The sequence below is a fragment of the Mytilus californianus genome, unplaced genomic scaffold, assembly GCF_021869535.1.
Source record: "Mytilus californianus isolate M0D057914Y unplaced genomic scaffold, xbMytCali1.0.p SCAF_10, whole genome shotgun sequence".
NCBI lineage: Eukaryota > Metazoa > Mollusca > Bivalvia > Mytilida > Mytilidae > Mytilus > Mytilus californianus.
Genome location: NW_026262582.1, coordinates 65,253,528 through 65,265,186, shown reverse-complemented (window position 1 = coordinate 65,265,186; position 11,659 = coordinate 65,253,528). Strand labels below are relative to the sequence as shown.

Here is an 11,659-nt window from a genome sequence, read left to right as displayed (position 1 = left end):
AAATTCACCATGGCCATAATGCGAAACTAAACTTCTAACTGTGTATTGCTACCTTAAGTTAAGGATAAACATTTTTTTTTCCAATTCCATTTTAAATGGATTTTTGTGTTCTGCTAGCTAAAACGAGCAAATTGGCCTGCTAGTTTTGAAAATTGGTTCAGAAATAAATATTTTATGAAGGTTAGCAGTTGACACTGAAATGCAACAAAAAAGTGATTTGGTGAAACATACCATGTCAAAGTGTAAATTCTCCTTTTTTAGTCAAATTTCTAAAACTATACCTTCTGTGCTTGTCTTTTCTTGTTTAAAAACTTAAATTAACCTTAACAGTAGACAAATTTTACAAGTTAAAGCTATTTTAAGACTTTAGAATGTCAATTTTGTTGTGTATTAGCATACCAAAGCCTTGGTTAAAATTTAGCAAATACTGAATTAATTTATAACAGCGGGAACAAATTTAGACTTAATTCATGCTAAATTGTGACTTTATACTTGCTAAAATAATAAATTTGATTTAGTTGCATGAAAAAATATAAAGCGTTCCCTTCTGAGGTTTCTACATAACGCGCATTGTTTCTTTTCCAAGGGGTAGCCAATAAAGTATCAATTTATGACCGAACCAAGTCTTTGTGTCAAAATGTCTATATTGGTTGCTAAGGACAATAAACAACAAAACTAACATATATTCCCTACTGAAAATGAGTACGGGATTCCACTGGATTTCCAGTGAAATTACACTGGTATTCAGTGGAAAAAAATATTCCGATGGAATCCCATTAGAATTTCATCCAAAACATCTGGAATATTTTTCACACTGTAATTCCAATGGAAAATCAGTGAAATTTCCAATGAAACTTCCAAAGATTTTCCAATTAATTTCCAGTGGAATATTATTGTTTATATTTCAGTGGAGTTTTGATTTAATGCAAATATTCCAGTGGAATTTTGGACTTAGAAATTTAAAGGAATATAAACTTCTAATTTAAATTTTTCAAATAATTAAGTGCATGATTATTATATAAAGGATTTAATTTGTAACATATAATTTGCTGGCCTGATAAGAAATTAGATATTATAATCATGATAATATATGGGATGTAATGAATATTTCATAAACCTACATATATACATGTATATATGAAACGTTTGTTCAAAAAATGTTACATGGTTAAATGTAATATGAAATCACTTGCCTAGTAACAAATGAAAATAATCATTTGGTCTGAAAGACCCCACCCCCCCTCCCCCCCATATAAAATAAGTAAAATGGTAGCTCCTCAGATGTAGGGTGAATATAATGCATCACCATATAGCCTATGAGTATGACACATTGAAAGGATACATTTTAACTATTAAGAAATAAAATTAAATGTGCAATAATCAGATAATATAAATAAAGAAATGAATATTTTATATCAAATTGGGTTGAGAATAAGATTCTGTTTGATTTAACGAACAAAAACAATTAAGATTCTTTTTGAAAAATGTGCATGGCTCTTAAAAGGGCCGTTTTAAAAAGATCTGTAGCAGAAATTATCTTCAGACTGTACGAATTGTTAGGATAACTCCGTTTTTTTCTTCAAGTGACCGTACTGGCAACTGCCCTGCACTACAGTCTACATGTATACAATAATATAATTATTTCTCCTTTGACTTCATCATGTTCATTAACTGTTACTGGTCTACTGTTCTTTTGAGAAAAGTAAAGTGAACGGCTTTCATTTTCCACATTGTTCTATAAACTGTTTCGGTATCTTAACTTTGTCGGTGTGAAGAATTTTTCATCATTTTCATGTCCTGAACTCGGCACTGGAACTCGGGTCATATAAGTTAATCTATAGAAACATTTCACATATAATCCGCTCCAATCAATTGTACGCTAAATGTCAGTGTTTTGGCATAATTTGAGCAGAAAATTCGTGAAACTGTAGTCTTTAATGTTGTTTTTCAACACACATGTTTACATTCATGGAAGCTGCCATTTTTTTCTACCAGACTATATATATAACCGCTGATTTGATTGGATAACTCTATTTCCGGGATTTCCGATCGGCCAATCAGATAGTCGTTCTCATTAATACACGGAATGTGTTCAAATTTGAAACTAAAAATATTGTACGAGTATGTATCCTGTCCAGCATTGTCCAGCTGTGGTTACATTAATCATGTTAATAATAATTAATACTCAACAACCTTCGATAAATAAAGAAATAGACATTAAAGGCAGAACATTTAGGTATGACATTAGCTGTTGAACCAAGAATTTACGATGAGACGATGTGCTGATGTAGGGCAGACGTACAGCAGATACAGGTAATTTTTAAGAGATTTTACATTTGATTTTTACATCATGAATATTTTTAATTAAAATTTAAAAAAAAGATATACACCCCCTTTAGTTTCATTCATGGGCTCTGTTAGTTCACACTTTGAGAATGACCATTTGGTGTTCTGAAAAGGGGGAGGTGGGAATGTAATAATAATTTTATTATTCAATATTGAATTACATTGTGTGCCTTCACAATCAAGGAAAGATGTTTACAGTTTACTACACAATGTCAGGCACATTCAACTTAATTTTGTCATGTTCTGATTTGGATGGACATGCAACACAAAAAATCCCTAAAGGTTATAATATTGTGTTTTAGAGTCTTTATACTTAACTGAAAGAAGCTTCTTAATTATATATGTACATTGTATGATAAATATCAGTAATATATGATGCATACAGGTCATGACCAGAATTAAAAATTATTAATAAAATGTTTTTACATTTTTTTTTTAGGTTGTCCATATATTAAAAGGTATTGATCATGGTGAAGGTACAAAGCTGCAAAAATGATGACTGTGCATCGATCAATATCCACTCAATAATATGAAAACACGATGAAAACAAACGATGAAAACAAACGAACCAGCAGCAGAAAAGAAATTTGAGTATAAGATTATTGAAAGGTACTTATTGAATTATTTTTTCATCCTTCCCACACTTGAAATAAAAATACATTAATCATGTTAATCATTCACATCTATAAGCTGTAAACAGATCTCAAAAACATTGATCTGATCATCATGCACAATGGTTAATCATGGCTATTATGTAAACAAAATGAGGTGTCTGGTATGCTTCAACCAGATAGTAAACCAACAACAAACACAACACAAAGGGAAAGATAATATGAGGCTAAATAAAAATATATGCATGGTTCCAATTACCTTACCTACCTTTTTTTTTAGTCTTAACAATAGCCTACCCTAAAGATTTTTTTGTCATTTTTCAGTAAGTACTGTTTAAGTCAGAATGTTGCTCCCATAGACATGATAGACTCAATGTAAAAAAAAACCATAAAATAACAAAAATTCTTACCTACCTACCCTAATTTTTTTTTAAATGTAACTGGAACCACACATACTATTTTATTTGGCTTTGAGAGACACCTGATCAATGAACAATAAAAGTCTATTTTGATAAAAAGAGATGTGTGTTATAAGTCTAAGAGACAGCAACCCAACAAATATAGCCAAAGATATCTAGAGAACACATAGTCTTCAACAATAGACATACATGTGTCTAAATTGCTCTAAGTGTATAAATGTTGTGAATAAATTACACACAAACACAAATAAAATATGCCAGTAACATATATTTTTGAATAATTGCAGACTGGAGCATGGTATTGTAATGTTATTTTAATTCAAAATTCTATGCATGTTATGATGTATGATTTTTTTTCTTTCAGATTAATCAATGAAGACTTAATGGAACAGGATTGGAATGCAGAAACTGTGGACTTAATTCATGAATAATATCAATGGATGATGAAGAAAACTGACCAAACTGACAAAGTATTTCGTATGCATGTAAACTGGACATTTTTGTTTGTTTAATGCACAATAAACAAATTTGTAAAATTGAAAATTAAAACCATTTGTGAAAGATTTCAAGAGGACCAAAAGTTACCATGGACTTATGAATGATTTAACCAGAAAAATGATTTACATGTACAATTAAGTAAATACATCTTTGACTAAAAAATGATAATTTGTCAACGTTAATATTTTAAAGAGGTTGATCTTTTTGTTTAAAAGGTCTTAAATGTGGATGATGTATAAACTGTTGTAATTTCTTTAATTGTTGACTTGCATTAAAATGGTTATTGTCTTATTTCAAGTTTTCTTATTAATTCATTCAAAAATAAGCAGTGCATGCAAAATGATATCTAACATTTCAGTGGAATTGTCAATTTCCATTGAAATATCACTGGTTTTCTTTGGTTGATTGTTACAATTTCCAATGGAATTACCACTGGTATCCCAGTTGAAAACAATAAATGTCCAGTGGGAAAACAATGGTATTCCAACGAAGTTTTCACTGGTATTCCAATGGAATTTCCACTGTATCCCACTCGAGTATTCACCGGAATCCCACTGGATATTCCACTGATATCCCAATGGAAAACAATGAATGTCCAATGAAAATCCCGACCAAATTTCCCAGTGGTAATACAGTGGTATTCCAATGGAACTCTGATGGAACTCCACTGGTATTTTCAGTGAAATCCCACTTTACATTTTCAGTAGGGTTGTCATACTAAAAGATGTTTCTCCCTCAGAATTGTATCTATAATCTAAATATCAATAGATTTGTGGTATGATTTGTCTAAAAATAAGCAATTCTGTGCTTTGTCAAATGCCATAAGGTAGCAAAACACAGTTAGGAAAAAAACTTAAAATTGACACTCATAATTTTTAAACACCCTCTTTCCCTTCCTTTCTAACAAATAAGGCTTAATATTTGTGTTATGCATGTGTATATTTATAGAAAGAAAATCTTCAATAGATTTGATTTCTAATGGTTATAATGGTGAAATATAATCTCTTTTGGGTGTAACCATGGCAACAATCTGCATTTCTTTGATACAAAATATTGCAAAAAAAGGGGGTGAACATGTCACAAAAGTCTCCAAAATTTGGTCCAAAGGAAAATTTCAATCAATTACAGTGATACCTTTCCTGAATCCATAGACATATATCTATCAAGAGGTCCAAAAAAAATCATATGCATTTCTGCTCGTTTTTCCATAAAATTGAATTGAAAAGATCGAGCGCAAAATCTTTGTTGACAAACACTACAATAATTTATGAACCTATGGGCGGTACGGATAGGAAAATACGGACTGTCAAACAGAAAAATGGCCTATAAAACATGTTAAAAACAATCTAAATGTTCATATAAACCCACTAAGAAGTCTATATTATTCTTCAATTATCTAAAAATCAATTTTATTGTACAAAAACTTTCATATTTAAAAAATTCACCATGGCCATAATGCGAAACTAAACTTCTAACTGTGTATTGCTACCTTAAGTTAAGGATAAACATTTTTTTTTCCAATTCCATTTTAAATGGATTTCTGTGTTCTGCTAGCTAAAACGAGCAAATTGGCCTGCTAGTTTTGAAAATTGGTTCAGAAATAAATATTTTATGAAGGTTAGCAGTTGACACTGAAATGCAACAAAAAAGTGATTTGGTGAAACATACCATGTCAAAGTGTAAATTCTCCTTTTTTAGTCAAATTTCTAAAACTATACCTTCTGTGCTTGTCTTTTCTTGTTTAAAAACTTAAATTAACCTTAACAGTAGACAAATTTTACAAGTTAAAGCTATTTTAAGACTTTAGAATGTCAATTTTGTTGTGTATTAGCATACCAAAGCCTTGGTTAAAATTTAGCAAATACTGAATTAATTTATAACAGCGGGAACAAATTTAGACTTAATTCATGCTAAATTGTGACTTTATACTTGCTAAAATAATAAATTTGATTTAGTTGCATGAAAAAATATAAAGCGTTCCCTTCTGAGGTTTCTACATAACGCGCATTGTTTCTTTTCCAAGGGGTAGCCAATAAAGTATCAATTTATGACCGAACCAAGTCTTTGTGTCAAAATGTCTATATTGGTTGCTAAGGACAATAAACAACAAAACTAACATATATTGTCATACTAAAAGATGTTTCTCCCTCAGAATTGTATCTATAATCTAAATATCAATAGATTTGTGGTATGATTTGTCTAAAAATAAGCAATTCTGTGCTTTGTCAAATGCCATAAGGTAGCAAAACACAGTTAGGAAAAAAACTTAAAATTGACACTCATAATTTTTAAACACCCTCTTTCCCTTCCTTTCTAACAAATAAGGCTTAATATTTGTGTTATGCATGTGTATATTTATAGAAAGAAAATCTTCAATAGATTTGATTTCTAATGGTTATAATGGTGAAATATAATCTCTTTTGGGTGTAACCATGGCAACAATCTGCATTTCTTTGATACAAAATATTGCAAAAAAAGGGGGTGAACATGTCACAAAAGTCTCCAAAATTTGGTCCAAAGGAAAATTTCAATCAATTACAGTGATACCTTTCCTGAATCCATAGACATATATCTATCAAGAGGTCCAAAAAAAATCATATGCATTTCTGCTCGTTTTTCCATAAAATTGAATTGAAAAGATCGAGCGCAAAATCTTTGTTGACAAACACTACAATAATTTATGAACCTATGGGCGGTACGGATAGGAAAATACGGACTGTCAAACAGAAAAATGGCCTATAAAACATGTTAAAAACAATCTAAATGTTCATATAAACCCACTAAGAAGTCTATATTATTCTTCAATTATCTAAAAATCAATTTTATTGTACAAAAACTTTCATATTTAAAAAATTCACCATGGCCATAATGCGAAACTAAACTTCTAACTGTGTATTGCTACCTTAAGTTAAGGATAAACATTTTTTTTTCCAATTCCATTTTAAATGGATTTCTGTGTTCTGCTAGCTAAAACGAGCAAATTGGCCTGCTAGTTTTGAAAATTGGTTCAGAAATAAATATTTTATGAAGGTTAGCAGTTGACACTGAAATGCAACAAAAAAGTGATTTGGTGAAACATACCATGTCAAAGTGTAAATTCTCCTTTTTTAGTCAAATTTCTAAAACTATACCTTCTGTGCTTGTCTTTTCTTGTTTAAAAACTTAAATTAACCTTAACAGTAGACAAATTTTACAAGTTAAAGCTATTTTAAGACTTTAGAATGTCAATTTTGTTGTGTATTAGCATACCAAAGCCTTGGTTAAAATTTAGCAAATACTGAATTAATTTATAACAGCGGGAACAAATTTAGACTTAATTCATGCTAAATTGTGACTTTATACTTGCTAAAATAATAAATTTGATTTAGTCGCATGAAAAAATATAAAGCGTTCCCTTCTGAGGTTTCTACATAACGTGCATTGTTTCTTTTCCAAGGGGTAGCCAATAAAGTATCAATTTATGACCGAACCAAGTCTTTGTGTCAAAATGTCTATATTGGTTGCTAAGGACAATAAACAACAAAACTAACATATATTGTCATACTAAAAGATGTTTCTCCCTCAGAATTGTATCTATAATCTAAATATCAATAGATTTGTGGTATGATTTGTCTAAAAATAAGCAATTCTGTGCTTCGTCAAATGCCATAAGGTAGCAAAACACAGTTAGGAAAAAAACTTAAAATTGACACTCATAATTTTTAAACACCCTCTTTCCCTTCCTTTCTAACAAATAAGGCTTAATATTTGTGTTATGCATGTGTATATTTATAGAAAGAAAATCTTCAATAGATTTGATTTCTAATGGTTATAATGGTGAAATATAATCTCTTTTGGGTGTAACCATGGCAACAATCTGCATTTCTTTGATACAAAATATTGCAAAAAAAGGGGGTGAACATGTCACAAAAGTCTCCAAAATTTGGTCCAAAGGAAAATTTCAATCAATTACAGTGATACCTTTCCTGAATCCATAGACATATATCTATCAAGAGGTCCAAAAAAAATCATATGCATTTCTGCTCGTTTTTCCATAAAATTGAATTGAAAAGATCGAGCGCAAAATCTTTGTTGACAAACACTACAATAATTTATGAACCTATGGGCGGTACGGATAGGAAAATACGGACTGTCAAACAGAAAAATGGCCTATAAAACATGTTAAAAACAATCTAAATGTTCATATAAACCCACTAAGAAGTCTATATTATTCTTCAATTATCTAAAAATCAATTTTATTGTACAAAAACTTTCATATTTAAAAAATTCACCATGGCCATAATGCGAAACTAAACTTCTAACTGTGTATTGCTACCTTAAGTTAAGGATAAACATTTTTTTTTCCAATTCCATTTTAAATGGATTTCTGTGTTCTGCTAGCTAAAACGAGCAAATTGGCCTGCTAGTTTTGAAAATTGGTTCAGAAATAAATATTTTATGAAGGTTAGCAGTTGACACTGAAATGCAACAAAAAAGTGATTTGGTGAAACATACCATGTCAAAGTGTAAATTCTCCTTTTTTAGTCAAATTTCTAAAACTATACCTTCTGTGCTTGTCTTTTCTTGTTTAAAAACTTAAATTAACCTTAACAGTAGACAAATTTTACAAGTTAAAGCTATTTTAAGACTTTAGAATGTCAATTTTGTTGTGTATTAGCATACCAAAGCCTTGGTTAAAATTTAGCAAATACTGAATTAATTTATAACAGCGGGAACAAATTTAGACTTAATTCATGCTAAATTGTGACTTTATACTTGCTAAAATAATAAATTTGATTTAGTCGCATGAAAAAATATAAAGCGTTCCCTTCTGAGGTTTCTACATAACGCGCATTGTTTCTTTTCCAAGGGGTAGCCAATAAAGTATCAATTTATGACCGAACCAAGTCTTTGTGTCAAAATGTCTATATTGGTTGCTAAGGACAATAAACAACAAAACTAACATATATTGTCATACTAAAAGATGTTTCTCCCTCAGAATTGTATCTATAATCTAAATATCAATAGATTTGTGGTATGATTTGTCTAAAAATAAGCAATTCTGTGCTTTGTCAAATGCCATAAGGTAGCAAAACACAGTTAGGAAAAAAACTTAAAATTGACACTCATAATTTTTAAACACCCTCTTTCCCTTCCTTTCTAACAAATAAGGCTTAATATTTGTGTTATGCATGTGTATATTTATAGAAAGAAAATCTTCAATAGATTTGATTTCTAATGGTTATAATGGTGAAATATAATCTCTTTTGGGTGTAACCATGGCAACAATCTGCATTTCTTTGATACAAAATATTGCAAAAAAAGGGGGTGAACATGTCACAAAAGTCTCCAAAATTTGGTCCAAAGGAAAATTTCAATCAATTACAGTGATACCTTTCCTGAATCCATAGACATATATCTATCAAGAGGTCCAAAAAAAATCATATGCATTTCTGCTCGTTTTTCCATAAAATTGAATTGAAAAGATCGAGCGCAAAATCTTTGTTGACAAACACTACAATAATTTATGAACCTATGGGCGGTACGGATAGGAAAATACGGACTGTCAAACAGAAAAATGGCCTATAAAACATGTTAAAAACAATCTAAATGTTCATATAAACCCACTAAGAAGTCTATATTATTCTTCAATTATCTAAAAATCAATTTTATTGTACAAAAACTTTCATATTTAAAAAATTCACCATGGCCATAATGCGAAACTAAACTTCTAACTGTGTATTGCTACCTTAAGTTAAGGATAAACATTTTTTTTTCCAATTCCATTTTAAATGGATTTCTGTGTTCTGCTAGCTAAAACGAGCAAATTGGCCTGCTAGTTTTGAAAATTGGTTCAGAAATAAATATTTTATGAAGGTTAGCAGTTGACACTGAAATGCAACAAAAAAGTGATTTGGTGAAACATACCATGTCAAAGTGTAAATTCTCCTTTTTTAGTCAAATTTCTAAAACTATACCTTCTGTGCTTGTCTTTTCTTGTTTAAAAACTTAAATTAACCTTAACAGTAGACAAATTTTACAAGTTAAAGCTATTTTAAGACTTTAGAATGTCAATTTTGTTGTGTATTAGCATACCAAAGCCTTGGTTAAAATTTAGCAAATACTGAATTAATTTATAACAGCGGGAACAAATTTAGACTTAATTCATGCTAAATTGTGACTTTATACTTGCTAAAATAATAAATTTGATTTAGTCGCATGAAAAAATATAAAGCGTTCCCTTCTGAGGTTTCTACATAACGCGCATTGTTTCTTTTCCAAGGGGTAGCCAATAAAGTATCAATTTATGACCGAACCAAGTCTTTGTGTCAAAATGTCTATATTGGTTGCTAAGGACAATAAACAACAAAACTAACATATATTGTCATACTAAAAGATGTTTCTCCCTCAGAATTGTATCTATAATCTAAATATCAATAGATTTGTGGTATGATTTGTCTAAAAATAAGCAATTCTGTGCTTTGTCAAATGCCATAAGGTAGCAAAACACAGTTAGGAAAAAAACTTAAAATTGACACTCATAATTTTTAAACACCCTCTTTCCCTTCCTTTCTAACAAATAAGGCTTAATATTTGTGTTATGCATGTGTATATTTATAGAAAGAAAATCTTCAATAGATTTGATTTCTAATGGTTATAATGGTGAAATATAATCTCTTTTGGGTGTAACCATGGCAACAATCTGCATTTCTTTGATACAAAATATTGCAAAAAAAGGGGGTGAACATGTCACAAAAGTCTCCAAAATTTGGTCCAAAGGAAAATTTCAATCAATTACAGTGATACCTTTCCTGAATCCATAGACATATATCTATCAAGAGGTCCAAAAAAAATCATATGCATTTCTGCTCGTTTTTCCATAAAATTGAATTGAAAAGATCGAGCGCAAAATCTTTGTTGACAAACACTACAATAATTTATGAACCTATGGGCGGTACGGATAGGAAAATACGGACTGTCAAACAGAAAAATGGCCTATAAAACATGTTAAAAACAATCTAAATGTTCATATAAACCCACTAAGAAGTCTATATTATTCTTCAATTATCTAAAAATCAATTTTATTGTACAAAAACTTTCATATTTAAAAAATTCACCATGGCCATAATGCGAAACTAAACTTCTAACTGTGTATTGCTACCTTAAGTTAAGGATAAACATTTTTTTTTCCAATTCCATTTTAAATGGATTTCTGTGTTCTGCTAGCTAAAACGAGCAAATTGGCCTGCTAGTTTTGAAAATTGGTTCAGAAATAAATATTTTATGAAGGTTAGCAGTTGACACTGAAATGCAACAAAAAAGTGATTTGGTGAAACATACCATGTCAAAGTGTAAATTCTCCTTTTTTAGTCAAATTTCTAAAACTATACCTTCTGTGCTTGTCTTTTCTTGTTTAAAAACTTAAATTAACCTTAACAGTAGACAAATTTTACAAGTTAAAGCTATTTTAGGACTTTAGAATGTCAATTTTGTTGTGTATTAGCATACCAAAGCCTTGGTTAAAATTTAGCAAATACTGAATTAATTTATAACAGCGGGAACAAATTTAGACTTAATTCATGCTAAATTGTGACTTTATACTTGCTAAAATAATAAATTTGATTTAGTCGCAGGAAAAAATATAAAGCGTTCCCTTCTGAGGTTTCTACATAACGCGCATTGTTTCTTTTCCAAGGGGTAGCCAATAAAGTATCAATTTATGACCGAACCAAGTCTTTGTGTCAAAATGTCTATATTGGTTGCTAAGGACAATAAACAACAAAACTAACATATATTGTCATACTA

The 11,659-nt window shown here is 30.1% G+C and overlaps 1 long non-coding RNA gene across 1 annotated transcript; it reads left to right on the top strand.

Annotated features, from left to right (window-relative positions):
* Positions 1–1,249: 1,249 nt before the first annotated feature.
* Positions 1,250–4,165, top strand: LOC127719004 (uncharacterized). The gene is made up of 3 exons (XR_007990086.1): positions 1,250–2,313; positions 2,786–2,955; positions 3,741–4,165. It is a non-coding gene; the product is annotated as an uncharacterized LOC127719004 (long non-coding RNA).
* Positions 4,166–11,659: the final 7,494 nt, after the last annotated feature.